Source organism: Staurois parvus, unplaced genomic scaffold, assembly GCF_062004578.1.
Source record: "Staurois parvus isolate SC_StPar_1 unplaced genomic scaffold, SC_StPar_1.0 ptg000334l, whole genome shotgun sequence".
NCBI lineage: Eukaryota > Metazoa > Chordata > Amphibia > Anura > Ranidae > Staurois > Staurois parvus.
Genome location: NW_028318130.1, coordinates 4,839,761 through 4,856,948, shown reverse-complemented (window position 1 = coordinate 4,856,948; position 17,188 = coordinate 4,839,761). Strand labels below are relative to the sequence as shown.

The window sequence follows — 17,188 nt, the reverse complement described above, 5'->3', positions numbered from 1 at the left end:
GATTATTAATGTCTCGGTTGCCAAACACAAGTTTGTCATCAAATTTATAAACTGCATAAGAACAAAAAAGAATGCAGATGCTAAGTCAAAACAAGCACAAAAATCAGCAAAACAAATCAGCAAAAGTATACTGGTGATGATTTAGGCAGAGTGATGTTCACCTGTCTGCAAAGTGAACCCATTCCCATTTGGATGCAGTGGCCGTGCTTTAGCAGTCCTTGGCCCTAAGCTCCAGAGGGGTATATATTTTATTCCTGGAAGTATTATGTATGTGTGATTTAGCAGGCTGTGCGATTAAACAGGGTAGGCTAGCTGTAGCTGTACATAGTGTTGTGTTGAAGATTCTGTCTGTGCCCTGTGGTGCTGTCAGGAGTGACAGATCCCAGATGGAACAGCTACTGTATGTGAGATTGAGTTTCTCAGCAGAAAAGTCTTTGCCTCCCTTCTAAACCTCTTCAAAAAGCTTCTCTAGATGATCCAGATCACTACAACACAATGAAAATAGAAGCTCACTGTCAGCCAGTGTCTTTTTTTGTCCGAGCCCTGACTCTTATGTAGTAAAGCCCCGGCTGGAAGCCCCATTCGGGAAAGTGGATGATGTTCTGGATCTGGGCTGTGCGGTGTGTGCAGCCCATTGTCACAGCTCCTCTCTCCAGGACACCTACCTGCCAGCTGGTAAGTGATCAGCTTTATGAACTATTCATACCATTCATGGATCTGGATGACAGGGACTGCAAAGGAAATAGTGCTGCTATGGGATTTGACTTATTTTGTATTATTTTTCGGTCAACGCATGTCATGTGTCATATCAATAACCGTTCATTTTTATTTTACCTAGTGTAATATATAGTCAATCTCTCTCTCTCTCTAGAGAGAGATATTTTAAGACTTTACACATATAGAGTATATGTATATATATATACGAGAGAGAGATGAGAGAGAGATGAGGGGGAGAGAGAGAGAGACGTTGCACATAATACACAGAGTATATAGAGAGAGCTAGAGAAAAAGAGAGAGAAAGAGGGAGGGAAGAGGGTGAGAGAGAGAGAGAGCGAGAGAGAGAGAGAGAGGAAGCGAGAGAGAGACTAATGTACAAACATATAGATATATATATATATAAAGAGAGAGAGAGATTTTGCACATAATGCATCGAGTATATAGAGAGAGGGATAGAAAAAGAGAGAGAAAGAGGGAGGGAAGAGGTTGAGAGAGAGAGCAAGCGAGAGAGAGACTAATGTACAAACATATATATATAGGGAGAGAGAGGGAGAGAGAGAGAGGGGGGGGAGAGACAGAAAGGTGGAGTACATATATAGAAAGAGAGAAACTTAAGGATGTAAACATATATAAAGTATATATATATGTATAGAAAGAGAAATAGGGGAATATAGACTTTACATTATATATATATATATCGAGAGAGAAATAAAGACAGAAAGATTTTACACACAAACACACACACACACACACACATATATATATATATTTCAAAATCTAACACAACATTGCCACTCAATCAACTGAACCCAATGAAAATATCAGCCTTTTGAGATTACAATTATGTTACAGCATTAAAAGCAATCATAATATCTATCTATCTATCTATCTATCTATCTATCTATCTATCTATCTGGAAGCCAAGCTGGTCCTGTGTGGGAATAGGAGAGAGCCCTTGAATTGTTCCTCCATGGATCCTGCTGGGTAAACCCACAAGCATTCATCCAGGCACCCAGACGTGTACACTTTGACCTATGAGAAGGAGAGAGAGAGCTGTCTGTAGCTGAGGCGTGATGTTCTGCAGCTTTACACAAGTCATCAGTGCACATTTCCTTCTTACACCAGATTTGTGTTTTGAGAAGAAGCCACGTAAAGCCTTTAATAGAGCAGCACATTGAGGCAGCGATCGGCCGGTGCAGTAAATAGATGGCCGCTCTGGATCGCTGCATGGTGCGTTGAGTCTCAGCGCCGCTCAGGTGAGCCCCCTGCTTATCTGCTCCATCTCATTCCCCTAATAACGGGAATCCTCCTCCTCGTAACACTCATTGCAGGATAAAGATCTGCCTTTTCCAGCCATTTGATTCCCATAAACGACATGACTTTTAAATCGCCTTCTCAGGCTGCACTCAGAGAAGCTTAATTTAAAAAACGTGTTACTTGCTGCAGCTAACCCACACAAAGAACTCGGCGACTTGTTTTTAAACCTAGCGTCAAATGAAATGGCAGCCTGTATTAGAGGCATAATTATGACCCTGTGAGCTCCAGAAAGCCTCCTGTGGGGAGCTGTTAGCTGTGGATGTGCTGAGGACAGACCTCCCAAGTGGCAGTGGGGTGGAGGTGGCAGCCAGCCCGTGTCCCCTGCAGACAGCCCTGTCCATGCATGTGTGCTGGGGACAGTCTGTTCACTTTTCATCTCTGTCCTCGGTATCTGTTCATAAATAATACATTAGTACTGTGCAAAATACACTGCATATATGTACCATGTACCACTGTATAGCCCGTCCTATGGAGCAGCCATGTATCTGTGTGCAAGGCAACGTTTAGCAATGGAACATACTGTATATAGGAATATATATATACATATATACACACAATATAATTTTTATAGTGCATCCGTTTCGTAATGTACTTTATTACAGTTATCAACTCACATTCATTCATAAGTTACAATCTTCTATTTCTCTCTCCCTCTTTTTATATATATATATATATATATATATATATATATATATATATATATATATATTGAGAGGGAGAGAGAAATAGAAGATTGTAACTTATGAATGTGAATTGATAATTGTAATAAAGTACATTACAAAACGGATGCACTATAAAAATTATAATGTGTGTATATATGTATATATATATATATTACATTTACCAATTAGCATGAATACCTATTATATTCGATTATAAATTATAGTGTATTCTCTCTCTCCCCTCTCCTCCTAGTCGGTCTCGTCTCTATTAAAATTATTAATGTAATAATAGACTACTGGGTTTATTACGAATTTATTACAATATGTTTTGTAATATATCCTATATTACATTTACAAATAGCATTGGCTATTATATTCAATTATAAATTGCAGTTTTCTCTTCTCTTTCACTAATATTAAAATCTTTAATTTAGTAGTGGACTACTGGGTTTACTATGAATATATTACATTAGTATTTTATAATATGCCTTGTAATACATTTACCAATTAGCATGTATGTCTATTAAATTCCATGATAAATTATAGTGTTTTTTTCTCCCTCTCTCTCTCTCTCTCTCTCTCTCTCTCTTTCCCTCTCTTTATTCTCTGTCCCTGAATAAATAATATATTTTGCAGTATGCCTTCTAATACATTTACCAATTAGTATGTATATCTATTATATTCGATAATAAATTATAGCGTTCTCTCCTTTTCTCTCTCTTCTCTCTCCCTACATCTCTATTAAAAATAATGAATGTAGTAATGGACTACTGACTGTATTGTGAATATATTACAGCTAAATTGTAATCATTAATTTCATTATGTGGAACACTAAAACAAAGGTTTAAATAAAAAAGCAAATCCTATAGCGGCGAGTCTTCTTTACATCTACAATAGTATTTGTAATTATCTTTATTTAAAATTCAGTTCACTTTTAAGTATATATATATATATATATATATATATATATATATATATATATATATATTTATGTATTTGTTTCTGTTTTTTTTTTTTTTTAATATAAAGCAGATTTCTATGGCATTTTTCCTATGGCTGCGGGGGGACTACAAGCCCCAGCATCAATGTCTAGACAATAATGATTTTGTAGTGAGCTGACCAGAGATGAGGTCGGTTTATCCAGCTGGAAGGCAGTTGAATGTGTCCGTATAGCAGAAAATCTCTTTTCTGCACACTTACATAATACAGGTTATTAGTAAGATACACCGTTTAATATGAAACATTTTAAAACAGTCACCCTGGCTCCATGTAATAGCCATAATGGACTGTTATTTTTGCTAAACGTTTAGGACTGACACTGGCTGACCTCTGACTCAATTAAAATCATTTTGTATCATCCATGAAGTTGGGAATGGGGACTCTATCTTAACACGTGTGTGATGAATTGTGTGCATTCCTATCAGTCGGATCCTGTCCTGTACAGGCTTCACTTTTTTTAACATGCAGACAAATGGCTGAAATTCAGACTAGTCTTCGGATTCATCATCCGACAGCATATCTACATTTCTGAACGGATAATTCTCCTTACTTTATCAACAGGATGCAATGAATATATTTTAGCACTTGTATCTATATGTTGTTCGCACATAATAAAACGATGACAATGGCTGTTGCTGAGACTATTATTCTGCGGCTCTGTTCTCCAAACAGTATATGGATGGGAGCGCTGAACAAACTTCACCAACAACCAGCAGCTTACCCAGCGTGTACCAGAACAGGGATAAAAATACATCATTATCTTCAATCATCCATAATCCAGTGTATTCCTCTAAAATAACGTATCACCCCAATAAAAGATGTTAAAATTATTTATATATCAGATTATATTAAATTTTACATTTCGAATTATGTTTTTATGTCATCAGTGAGAGCCCACATTTAGAATTAAAAGAGGGGTAATGTATCCACTATAACCTTTTTTTTTTTAACTAGATGCGGTACAATTATTTAAAGCACAACCAATCAAAATTCGAATTATGCTCACCTCGTTGGATGCCATAGGTAGATGAACCGTGTACATCAGTATTTCTTTACACACAGCTCCATTATTGTACATATTCAGCTTCTGTGATATTAGCCATATATCTGTCCGTATATTTCTATTGTCAGATTAGTCCATGATGCAATCCATCATCTGTTGTCCAATGGCTGTGCTTGTCAAAGCCGCAAAAATTCTCTGATATTCTATCAAATAATTCTTCTATACGATCAAAAGGGGGATTTACACTTTGGTCTACTTTGCAGCTTCAACCTTTAGTGGTACCCTAGTATGCAGTCAAGCTTTCCCAGTACCAGTGTAATACAAATGTATTCTTAGAGCGACAAATAGGCGACAACTAGAGACAATTGAAAACAACTGAGCACAATTAGCAAAACGAATTTCTCAGAAAGTGTAAGTGGGAAAGAAAGAAAGAGAAAGAAAGAAAGAAAGAAAGAAAGAGAGAGAGAGAGAGAGAGAGAGAGAGAGAGAGAGAAAGAAAGAAAGGAGGAAAAAGAAAAAGAAAGAGAGAAAGAAAGAAAGAAAATGAAAGAGAGAAGGAAAGAAAGAAAGAAAGAAAGAAAGAAAGAGAAAGAAAGAAAGAAAGAAAGAGAGAGAGAGAGAGAGAGAGAGAGAGAAAGAAAGAAAGGAGGAAAAAGAAAAAGAAAGAGAGAAAGAAAGAAAGAAAATGAAAGAGAGAAGGAAAGAAAGAAAGAAAGAAAGAAAGAAAGAAAGAAAGAAAGAAAGAAAGAAAGAAAGAAAAAGAAAGAAAGAAAGAAAATGAATGAAAGAAAGAAAGAAAGAAAGAAAGAAAGAAAAAGAAAAGAAAGAAAAAGAAAAATGACGGAGACAGTGATATATTTAGATATGTGATGCGGTTGATTTACTAAAAAAGGAGAAGCAACGTTGACTTTAAACACTCCATCATGAGCAAGAGAAATCAAAGAAAAAACGAATTTTGTCTTGCATACGATTGGATAATTGATGCAATCGCGATTTCACCGTATTTAAGGCAGAGCCTCTACTTCTTTAGTAAATCAGCCACTTGATTACTACATGTTGTTATATGGAATGAATTGGTACCTATCACATAGCCCCTGGGGTTTATATATGCTGAGAGGATTTCACGTGAAGTCCATTGTGCATTGGGCATTGTGTATAGAAAAATGATCCCCTATTTTCATACAAACCCAAGCAAACAAATTTTAGTGATCCAAAGAAACTGTTATCGCAGAAAAAAATGGCAGAGGCATACATTTAAAAAAATACAGGTTTTATATGTATTGAACACATTTCCTAGAATTTAGATTATTAATTAGGACATGGAGTCACATTTGAAGCTTTGCTTACTAAAAACCGGTAAAATAATTTACCGTTATTCGATGTATCTATAAATTATTTAGTATATGTATTCATTGTCATAAAACCTTAAAAACAAGGTACATTGTGCCTGCTGGACTTGCTGCTGAAGCCTTGCTATGCCAGCCCCCTCGGGTGTCATTGTGCCTGTTGGGCTTGCGGAGGAAACCTCCTATGCCAGCCTCCTCCTGGTACATAGTGCTTGCTGGCCTTGGGGGGGGGAAGACTTGCTATTCCAACCTCCTTCAGGTACATAGTGTCTGCTGAGCTTGTGGGGGAAGCCTTCCTATGTCAACCTCCCCCTGGTACATAGTGCTTGCTGGACTTGTGGGGGGACGGGACGACTTGCTATTCCAACCTCCTTCAGGTACATAGTGTCTGCTGAGCTTGAGGGGGAAGCCTTCCTATGTCAACCTCCCCCTGGTACATAGTGCTTGCTGGACTTGTGGGGGAAGCCTTCCTATGCCAGCCTCCCCCTGGTACATAGTGTCTGCTGGAATTGAGGGAGAAGTTGTCCTATGCCAGCCTCCTTCTGGTACATAGTGCCTGCTGGGCTTAAGGGGGGAAGCCTTCCTATGCAAGCCTCCCCCTGGTACATAGTGCCTGCTGGACTTGAGGGGGACGTCTTCCTATGCCAGCCTTCCCCTGGTACATAGTGCCTGCTGGGCTTGAGGGCTAAGGCTTCCAATGCCAGCCTACTAATGCTTGGCTTTACCTAGAACTATGAAGTGTTGGTACCAGTCTGTTAGAACAGAACTAGCAGACTACTAGTACTGGCCATGGGCTGCTTTGTATGCTACGGGGCTCATTCTGTAGAGCAGGTGTTAAAAGCAATAAGCACTAACCCCTAATAAGCAATGAGCATCCTAGTTACATTAGGCCAGTTAAATATCATTGCTAATGATATATTAGGGGATTAGTGCTCATCCATAAAGCTGTACTATGAAATAAATCATAAAGGTGCAGAGCAGCTATCCACATCATGATGACCTTGCGTTTGGCCACTGTCATTTGTGTCCAGTTAGGGGTCAGAAGGACATCTGTAGAGTGACATATAGGGCTGTGCAGTAATCACAGGTCTCATTTGAAGATAAGAAGTGGTGCAGACACCTCGCACACAGAAATAAATGGTGTCTGGCCTTCTCCCCCCACAATGCTGGCCACTTCCTTGCCCCAGGCAACCCGAAGACTACATAGACTGTCCTTCTCTAGAGATCCCTGTGAAACCCGAACCAGACACCTATGGCAGTGTCAGCACACCACTGACAAGGGATTCTCAGATCATTCTAATAAAGATTCATTTCTAGCAATAATGGAGAAAACCTGCCCCACAACTGCTTCTTTTTTCCCCCTAACTTTTGTAATAGGATCATCAGTGGGAACAAGTGCACTGTTCTGCTGTTGAGTCACTAATAATTTACTAGCAGTTAATATTAATTCGGATAAAAGATCACCAGGGGATTTAATCACAGCCACGATTATAATAAACACTCTGGGGGATTAACGATAAAGAGACACGTGGAAATAAAAATATAGAAAAGAATTCACGATTGCTTATAATTCTCATCGCAATAATTTCTGCAAAGAGTGCCCCAACTGGGCAATGTGTAGCTATCTATAGCCTATAATAGCTGCTTACTATATATAAAGGCAATGCTCCTGGGCTGTAGAGTGTATACAGTGCGCTCTGGCGACACCGTCTGTCTGATTTCCGCATTACACCACGAAGTCAGACTAGCACATTTTAGTAAAGGAGAACTTTGACACAAAGGGCACTGCAGGCTTGGTTCTTCCATTTATTGAAACTAGATTCTATTTAATGAAAAAAAGTAAACTAATTAGACCTAGTGATTGCTTTAATAGATTCAATTACAAGCTGCTATATTTTAATATAGTAAAAGTGCAGAGTTGCAAGTTGATGCTAAAGCTCAAGAAACAAGTGACTTTAACACTATAAATTCCCAACATGCTCAGCTTGCAAGGCATGGAGACAGGGACTTGTACCTGCTTCATCACATTTTTCTTTTTATTAAAATAAATAAAATAATAATAATGTTATGCTACTACTAATAATAATGATTATAATAATTATGTTATACTACTACTACTAATAATAATAATAATAATAAAAATAATAATAATAATAAAAATGATTATAATAACAATAATGTTATACTACTAGTAGTAATAATAATAATTATATTATATATTATATAGTGGTATATACTACCACTACTACTACTACTAACACTACTACTACTACTAATGTTATACTACTACTACTACTAATAATGTTTATAATAATACAAATGATTATAATAATAATAATAATAATGTTATACTACCTACTACTACTACCACTACTACTAATAATAATAATAATGTTATACTACGACTACTACTACTAATGTTTATAATAAGAAGAATAATAATGTTATACTACTACTACTACTAATAATAGCAACAATGATATTTTTTATTATTATTATTATTATTATTAGTAGTAGTAGTAGTAGTAGTAGTATAAGTAGTAGTAGTAATAGTAGCAGTAGCATATCCAGACACACACACAGATATATAAATATATGTTGTGTTTACTGTTGCAATTATCCCCCTGTACATATTCGGATGCTTGCAGTGTTGCCAAGTTGCACACTTTAAATTATTGAAAAAACACAGTAAGATCTTCATTTTGGTAGATTCCAAGGAGAAATAAACTTCGAATTCACATAGGTTATAATAGGCTTCTATATATTTTATACATATAACACTGTTTTTAAGGTAAAACTATTGTCATATAAACCATTACCCAAAAGAAATGAGAGCATGAAGAAGCATGCCCCATACACGAAATGTAAATTGTGCAGAATGTATGTAGTATACATTACAGCAGCATCAAAGGTAATTTTAGATTAGTTTGGGCAATGTAATAGTAGACTCTTCATTTGTGAAGGACCTTTGCGAATGACACTGACCCTAGAAGTATGACAGGTAAAGATAGCATCGTTCTGTCATTGTAATGATGTCCCATAAATAATTTGTGGACTAGTGCTGATCAGAACTAACTAGATCAGTGAATAAAGTATCACACTGATGGTGAATGCTGCTGCTTGGTGGCCAGCTTCTTCCATACAGGGGACAATATACACCTATACCACACGGGGCAATAGTCAATTCCATAGAGGGGGCATTTCACACAGTGGACAAAGTCCCTTTCCTTGACACTACACAGGGGACAGTACTCATTTCCATACAAGGGACAATATACACCACAGGGAACAATATACACCACACAGGGAAATATATATATAACACAAAGGGGACAATATACACCACACAGGGAAATATACGGTATATACAACACACAGGGGACAATATACACCACACATGGAAATATATATATACCACACAGGGGACAATATACACCATACAGGGAAATATATATACACCTCACAGGGGACAATATACACCACACAGGGAAATATATATACACCTCACAGGAGAAAATATAGACTTCCACACAGTGGACAATTATCATTACTTTATAAGGGGAATTATAAACTTCCACACAGGGGACAATGCCCACTTCCATACAGGGTAATATATACACCACAAAAGGGACAATATACACTACACGGGAAAATAATCACTTATATACAGGGAAAACATACATTTCTACACAAGGGACAGTACTTATTCTAAACAGGGATATTATAACATTCCATACAGGGGACAATGCCCACTTCTATACAGGTGACATTACTGTCACCTTTCACACAGGTGACATGATCGATTTTTCACCCAGGTGATATGATCGATTTTTCACACAGGTGACATGATCTATTTTTCACACAGGTGACAATACCCCAGAAGAGAGAACATTATGCATTCCCTGGCAGGGGACAATATTCATTTTCAGTCCTTTCTAGCAGTGCCGCATTTTACAAGTCAGCCGAGCAGCTGCATTTCTACATCAAATACAAATATCCTTCCTATCGTTCAGGAATCAATATGTAGTACTAGCTATGGTTTAGTATAATTTAAGAAAATACCTGCTTTCTTTTATGTTCTTATCACAATTCATTTCAACCATATTCAACATCAACAAGGTCCATCTATAGACTACAAGACATTAGAAGAAGGATATTAAACATCTCTTTCATGGGGAAATAATTGTATGAAATATGCGTACAGTATATCTGAAATGTGTGTGTGTGTGTATTTTTCTATAGATGGGTTTACATATTTTTTTGTATTGTTAGATTTTGTTTTATTTTCTAGATTTTTGCTATCTTGTAATAATGTTATTGTAGTGATAATTCTCTGGACTTCCAGGCATGCCGGATAAATGGGCTCCTTATCCCAGAATTTCTTAGTTGTAAGTGGAGACTGCCAGAGATCATCGATCAATATTTACTGCAACTTGACAGCACCGTTCTCCATTAGATTATGGCTCAGACTTTTTTTCCCCCCTTGAAATAGGCAACAGACCGTATGTGTGTATATGTGTAAAGTTATATATATGGAGGTGTATACTCCAGGTATATATATATATATATGCCTGGAGTATATATATATATATATATATATATATATATATATATATATATATACGTGTGTGTACGCATCAGGTCTGGTGAGTGTTAGTGGGATGCAGCGTCTCCCTCCGGTGTATACTCCAGGGTTTTCTACTATGTTTGTTAATGATACATCGGAATGCAGCTTTAGATAAACCTCTCATTTTCAGCCTCTTAATTGCCAGTAATGCTGCAGTGTTTATGATACGCTGATATTTAAAACAAGCCCTGATATTATTCTGTTTGTTGGTTTTAGCAATCGGGATAAAATTGTGCCCATAGATATTTCAAATTCCATTTCTGACTTGTAATTTGCCCTCCCAGACATGGATGTGAATGCCGGTGGGGAAAACAAGGAACATCATAGTGTTGGGCTAACCGGCCATATAGAAGGGGAACAATGTTCTAATGTCACTGTATTGGTTTATCAGTAGGGATTCAGCATTTTAACGCACCGACATGTCAATGAAATGTACTGTATAAAATAATAATACTAATAATAACACCAGCATCAATATTATTATTATTATTAATATTATTAATAATAATAATAATAATAATAATAATAGTAATAATAATAATATCATCATTATAATTTATAATATTAATAATAACAATAATATAGATAAAATGCAAATATTATTATTATTATTATACAGGATTTATATAGCGCCAATAGTACCAGATTGTATTGCAAACATTACAGTTACAATACAATCTGGTACAAGAGGCCCTGCTCGTTAGCGCTTACAGTCATAGGCTAAACTCAATTCTCAAAGGCTTGTTTTATATTTTATACAATCGCCAACTAAAATAAGACAATATATAAAACAAACACAATCCTTGAAGTTTCACTTAAGTGCGTGCATGGCAAAAAAGCGTATTTCAAAAACTTTGGCTACTCTCACATGGGCTGATAAATGTTACTGATCTTATTATATATCTTTTTTTTCTTGCACAAACGTTGCTGTATATTGATCAATGAATAACTCCATAAAATTATCCTTTTTTTTCTCCTCCAATACCTGCATCTGGCATATGTGTATAGGTATGTCCTCAGATACAGATTTTTTATTTTGTTCAAATTATAAATAAAATAAAAATGCATGTATAATGAATCCTTTTTTTGTTTACATATCTGAATGCAATTGCATTGTTTTCAATGAGGCCATTCACACAGATGCACAAACATGCTCTGTGTTTAGATTCGTAACCAAAAATTGAAAAATCTGTGTCTGAGGGCATGCATTTTACAATACGTGTGAACACATGTGTAGGCATATACATAGATGCAAACAGTGTATTGTGGTATTGAAAAAAAGGGGCATATAGAAGGACAATTTTACACATAAAAAAAAAAGTATCTAAAGGCAAGCATCTTACTGATCCTTTTGTGTTGGAAAAACTTTGCCTATATGATCAATAAAATTCTTACACTGTGTACATGTGACCTTCATGTATGAAATTGCCCTATTGCTCCATTGAGACAGATTTACAAAGGGAACTGAGAATCTTCACTCAATAATTTATGTGAATATTTAATTTATTTTTCCAATCATTAAAAGCAAATTCTTGTTTACCTATTTCATGAGCATATGACTGGGAAATTAAAGTGAATTTTCACATAATATTTTGTGTGAAGATTTTCAACTTCCTTAGTAAATAAATTGAATTAGATTAATTTTGACATTCAAAAGTACTAGCTAAATATTAATAATATTAATAATAACAATAATAATAATAATAATACCACCAGCAGTAATGCCCATTATATAGTTGCACAACTAAACCTTAAACCAAAAGGTATAATTAACTCCACTTCTCAAGTAGGCAACCATAATCCTATTGGATTTAAATACTAAATAGACTAAAACTAAATACTAAAACTAAGACTAAAACTAAATAATCAGTTTTTGGAAGGGAATTATCATTAGAGCTTATTGACTTCCATCACTAAGGTGTAAGCAAAAATGTAGTTTTCTTTCCCTGCACCTGATTGGGGATTCATTGCAAAGATTAATTTCACCACATTTACTAAGCTCTGGGGAAAATTTACTTGCAAAGTGCAACTTCCCTTGCAAAGTGAATAGCTTATTTGCCTTTAGTAAATCAACCCCTATGCATGATCAGTAGTGCAGATCCTTAGGAGTGGAGAAGCACAGTGCTGTTTCCCAGTGTTAATAATTTGTTAATAACAGCGTTTATCAGTTTTCCAGCTATAAAAGAAGCCAGCATAAAACTCCTGAAACATGCACAGACCTCCCATAGGAAATAATAGACTTGGCTAGGTCTGATATGGTGAGCTGACTCTAGACTAATGCCAGCAGCGATTCAGGTCCTACAAGTTGTAAGCAACACCCAGAGAACAGGAAATCAGGTGGAAATAAAACTGATGTTTTGAATTCCCACTTTGATTAATATGCCCTAGGTCAACAGTGCTGGCATCAGGATATTACTGTATGTCACCATTTACTGTGCTAGCAGCCATTTTGGCAAAATATTGCATCAAATCGCAATCATTTCACTTTTGGTTTGGAAAAACAGCTGTGTGGGAAAATATTGCTCCCTATTAGATCACCTTTTTTACACGAGTCCTGAACCTAATACATATTAGGCTACGTCTATCAGTATGAAGGTTGTTGTCGCAATAGTCATTTCATTGTGATTATGGTCACTGTGAGTCTGCAGTGTCCAGGATTACAGCTTTGCTGACAGCTTTCAGCCCATGCAATGTATTACTACAAAGTGGAGAGATAGTAGACACCAAATTAGAATTGGCCATCTATTCATATGTGAAATGGCTGTAGACACAGCAAATAGCAATGGCCACATAGGTGCATCAGAAAAAGATCAATAAAGAGGTATTAAACTCTAAGGGCTAGTTCACACCAGATGCAGTCCAGAGCATTTTTTTTCTGCATCAAAAATGCATGCACAGTGCTTTTCATGTATTCCAAAGGCCCTAGTTCACACTAGTACAGTCAGTTCCAGCTAGTTTCTGGTTCAAAAAAAAAAAATAGAACATGCTGCATTTTTTCTGCACAGAACTATACTGGAACATAACAAACTGCATCAAAACTGCTCCGGAACGGAGTGTGGTGTGAACTGCAAGCAAAAACGTATCCGGAATGCATCTGGAGTGCATTTTTGTGGTGTGAACTGGCCCTAGGGGCTAGTTCACACTAGATGCAGTCCAGTGCATTTTTTTTTTCTGCATCAAAAATGCATGCACAGTGTATTTCATGTATTCAGGTGGCCCTGGATCACACTAGTGCAGTCAGTTCCAGTCAGCTTTTGGTGCAGAAAAAAAGTAGAACATGCTGCATTTTTTCTGCACAGAACTGTACTGGAACATAACAAACTGCATCAAAACTGCACCAGAACAGAGTGTGGTGGGAACTGTAAGCAAAAACGTATCTGGAATGCATCTGGAGTGCATTTTTGTGGTGTGAACTGGCCCTAAAACAAACAATGAGTCTAATGCAGCTTACTAATCATTAGAGGAAGTGGCCACATTAGTTTTCTTTTTTTCAGGCCCTGTGTTTGCAGCTGGTGATCCTGCCAGTAAAACACCTCTATTAGAGTGCCTATACTCTGGATGAAGGTGCACAGGAACATCTTTGGACAGCAGCATTGTCAGTGTGGAAGGAGGGGAGTGTTAGATGCACTAGCACAGGGGTGTCAAACTGGCGGCCCTCCAGCTATTGCAAAACTACAAGTCCCATCATGCATTTGCCTTTGGGAGTCATGCTTTTAAAGTCAATCTTGCAATGCCTCATGGGACTTGTAGTTAGGCAACAGCTGGAGGTCTGCCAGTTTGACACCTGTGCACTAGCAGATTAAAAGCTGGCCATGATTGGACCAAAATTTGTCAGATTTAGCAGGGACTGTCTGAATTTCAATCCAAGTGTGGCCACTGTGGTTGAGCAGAAGTCAATCTATTGATCAACTTCTGTTCAACCACCCTCTCAGTAATTTTTCACTCAATCAGTCACAGGCAATAGCCCTGTATTCTGAAGGTGGCGGAGTCTCCCACTGTCATACTACAATGACACAGTGGGGAGGTTGGAATTGGGACAGTTTTTTTGTTGAACCCGCTGATTGAATTAAAAAAATGACCAATGTATAGCCCATTGTATAGCTTTAGATGTACAAACAAACTGAAGCCAAAGTCCAGCTCACAATTTTTAAACAGCAACAGCAGCAGTTGTTTTCCTTTTTGGCAAATGTTTTAAATAAATGAATAAAAGCTGATCATTGTAAGCACCCCTGTCAGCGTTAAATGGTTTGTCTCAGCCCTCTAACTGCTACATCTGCAGGACAGCTTGTTCTGTTGAAAAACAAAAGACCTACTGGGCAGATCACCATGTGAAAATAAAGGAAAGAAAGACCAAAAAATTAAAATGAATACAGCCATCACATTGGTAAGCTGCAGTATAATAAATGTTTACTTTTGGATTTAATGCTACTTTAATATGTCACATGCACATAGATCACATTGTAATGTGACTGCACTACAGAAATGTATTGCACCTACTTCTGAGCAACCAGATCTCATTTTGAAACTCTTTGGAGCTCTACTATATCTGGAGAGTGCAAAATCTGGTGCAGCTCTGCATAGAAACCAATCAGCTTCAAGTTTTTTTTTTACTGTCAAAGCTTAATTCAGTGTTTCTCAACTCCAGTCCTCATGGACCCCCAACAGGTCATGTTTTCAGGATTTCCATTATTTTGCACAGGTGATTTGATCAGTTTCACTGCCTTAGTAATTACTACAGCTGTTTCATCTGAGGGAAATCCTGAAAACATGACCTGTTGGGGGTCCATGAGGACTGGAGTTGAGAAACACTGGCTTAATTGAACAAGCTGAAATTAAAAGCTGATTGGCTACCATGCAGAACTGCACCAGATTTTGAACTCTCCAGTTTTAGTAAATCAACCCCTTTGTTTATAGCCATGTGGGCCGCAATTTGCATGGGCATGAGAGCCCAGGGGCAGACTGACAACTCATGGGGCCCCCGGGCAATAGGGGATCATGGGGCCTTGGTGTCCTTGCCCAAACTCAAAAAAGCCTATGAAAAAGGTACCAGGGGTATCTCATGGGGCCCCCTACTGACCCCGGGCCCTCGGGCAGTGCCTGAGTTTCCAAATGGTCAGTCTGCTCCTGCAAGAGCCCATTCATTTGAATGGACTCCCGTGCCCTGGGACTTGCAGAGAAGAAGTTCCTGCACTACTTAGGAAATCGCAGTCCACACAGGAACCAAGGTTCCCAGTATGGTTGCGATTTCCAGTGCAGGCGGGCGGCGTGCCATTAGAATTAATGGCACCTGCCTGCGGGTCCCGCATTCCTCTGTATGGGTGGTGCGCCTGCAGGTATATGTGACAGTCCTGCAGTGGCACCACCCACACAGATGTGAACCGAGTGTATAGACTACACTGCAGCTGACCATATCAGCACAATGTAGATCCCATCTCAATATTAGTAAATCAAAAAATAGGCTAATGTCCACCCAAATCACAACATCAGTACATAAAGGGTTAATTTACATACGTATGTGTATTAGAACTATAGACTGGATTTTCTCAAGAAAGACTCAGGATAATACGCATTAAATAAAAAATAGGCAGCACTTCAGACAGCTAGCTTTCCAAATTTGATATATTTATGAAACAATAAATATATGAAACCTGACAATTAAAGTGTCTGGAATGCTGCCTATTTTTTTATTTAGACTAGATCCCACCCCAGCCTGCGACTGCACAATGAAAGACCAGCAGCACACTGACAGTGTCATCATTTTGCTCTAACCTCCTGTTTGGAATCCTCCAGTGTTAGTAAGACTGCAATGTGCAATGCACATTTTTGAATAATATGCCATAGCTGACTATTCTTATATTGGTCTTTAGTTCACTTTTAAAGAATCACAATGGATGTTGGATACAACATATAATTCCTTTTCAATTTTTTAATAATCATTCTGCCATTGCTGTGTAATCAGCAGTGGAAATATTCCTTCTGGTGCCTTGTGTTTAAATATCTCTTTAAACAGCAAAGACAACTTGCTATGTCGCTGTTATGAGATTAAAGGGCACTGACACATACTGTATGTCAATCTGTCTGATTAGTGAATTTATGCATGCCCAAGTACCATTTTATAGGTGAAAACATTTGAATTTCTATTCTACCTTGCTGGGATTGTTTGCATGTTACCAGTAAACTAGGTTACTGGGTAGAAGGAATTATTCTGCTGTAAGCATGTATGCAGGTACTGAGAATACTGGGATTATCTGCATCTTTTATTGGCACTTAGCTCTTACTGATGGTTTAATAGCCACCTCCTATTTACACAATGTTATCTCTACTGTTCACTATGGCATCTATTAGCAATTAGATGTCTCTCAGAGCTTTATGCCTCCAAGTATTTGTATTCTACTGGAGAGAAGGCAGACACTTTCACTGAGAGCTTCACAAGCAAACATCAACAAAGGGATTTTCTTGTTAAGATATCAGCTTCAGATTTATGATCAGGAACATTCACATTCAAACAAGACATAGA

The 17,188-nt window shown here is 37.4% G+C and overlaps 1 long non-coding RNA gene across 1 annotated transcript in view; it reads left to right on the top strand.

Moving 5' to 3' along the window:
• The first annotated feature begins 435 nt into the window (after positions 1 to 435).
• LOC149457125 (uncharacterized) overlaps positions 436 to 17,188 on the top strand; it is a 67,694-nt gene continuing 50,941 nt past the window's right edge. Inside the window, exon 1 of the long non-coding RNA XR_016313744.1 lies at positions 436 to 675. This is a non-coding gene — a long non-coding RNA (uncharacterized LOC149457125). The remainder of the gene's footprint in view (positions 676 to 17,188) is intronic.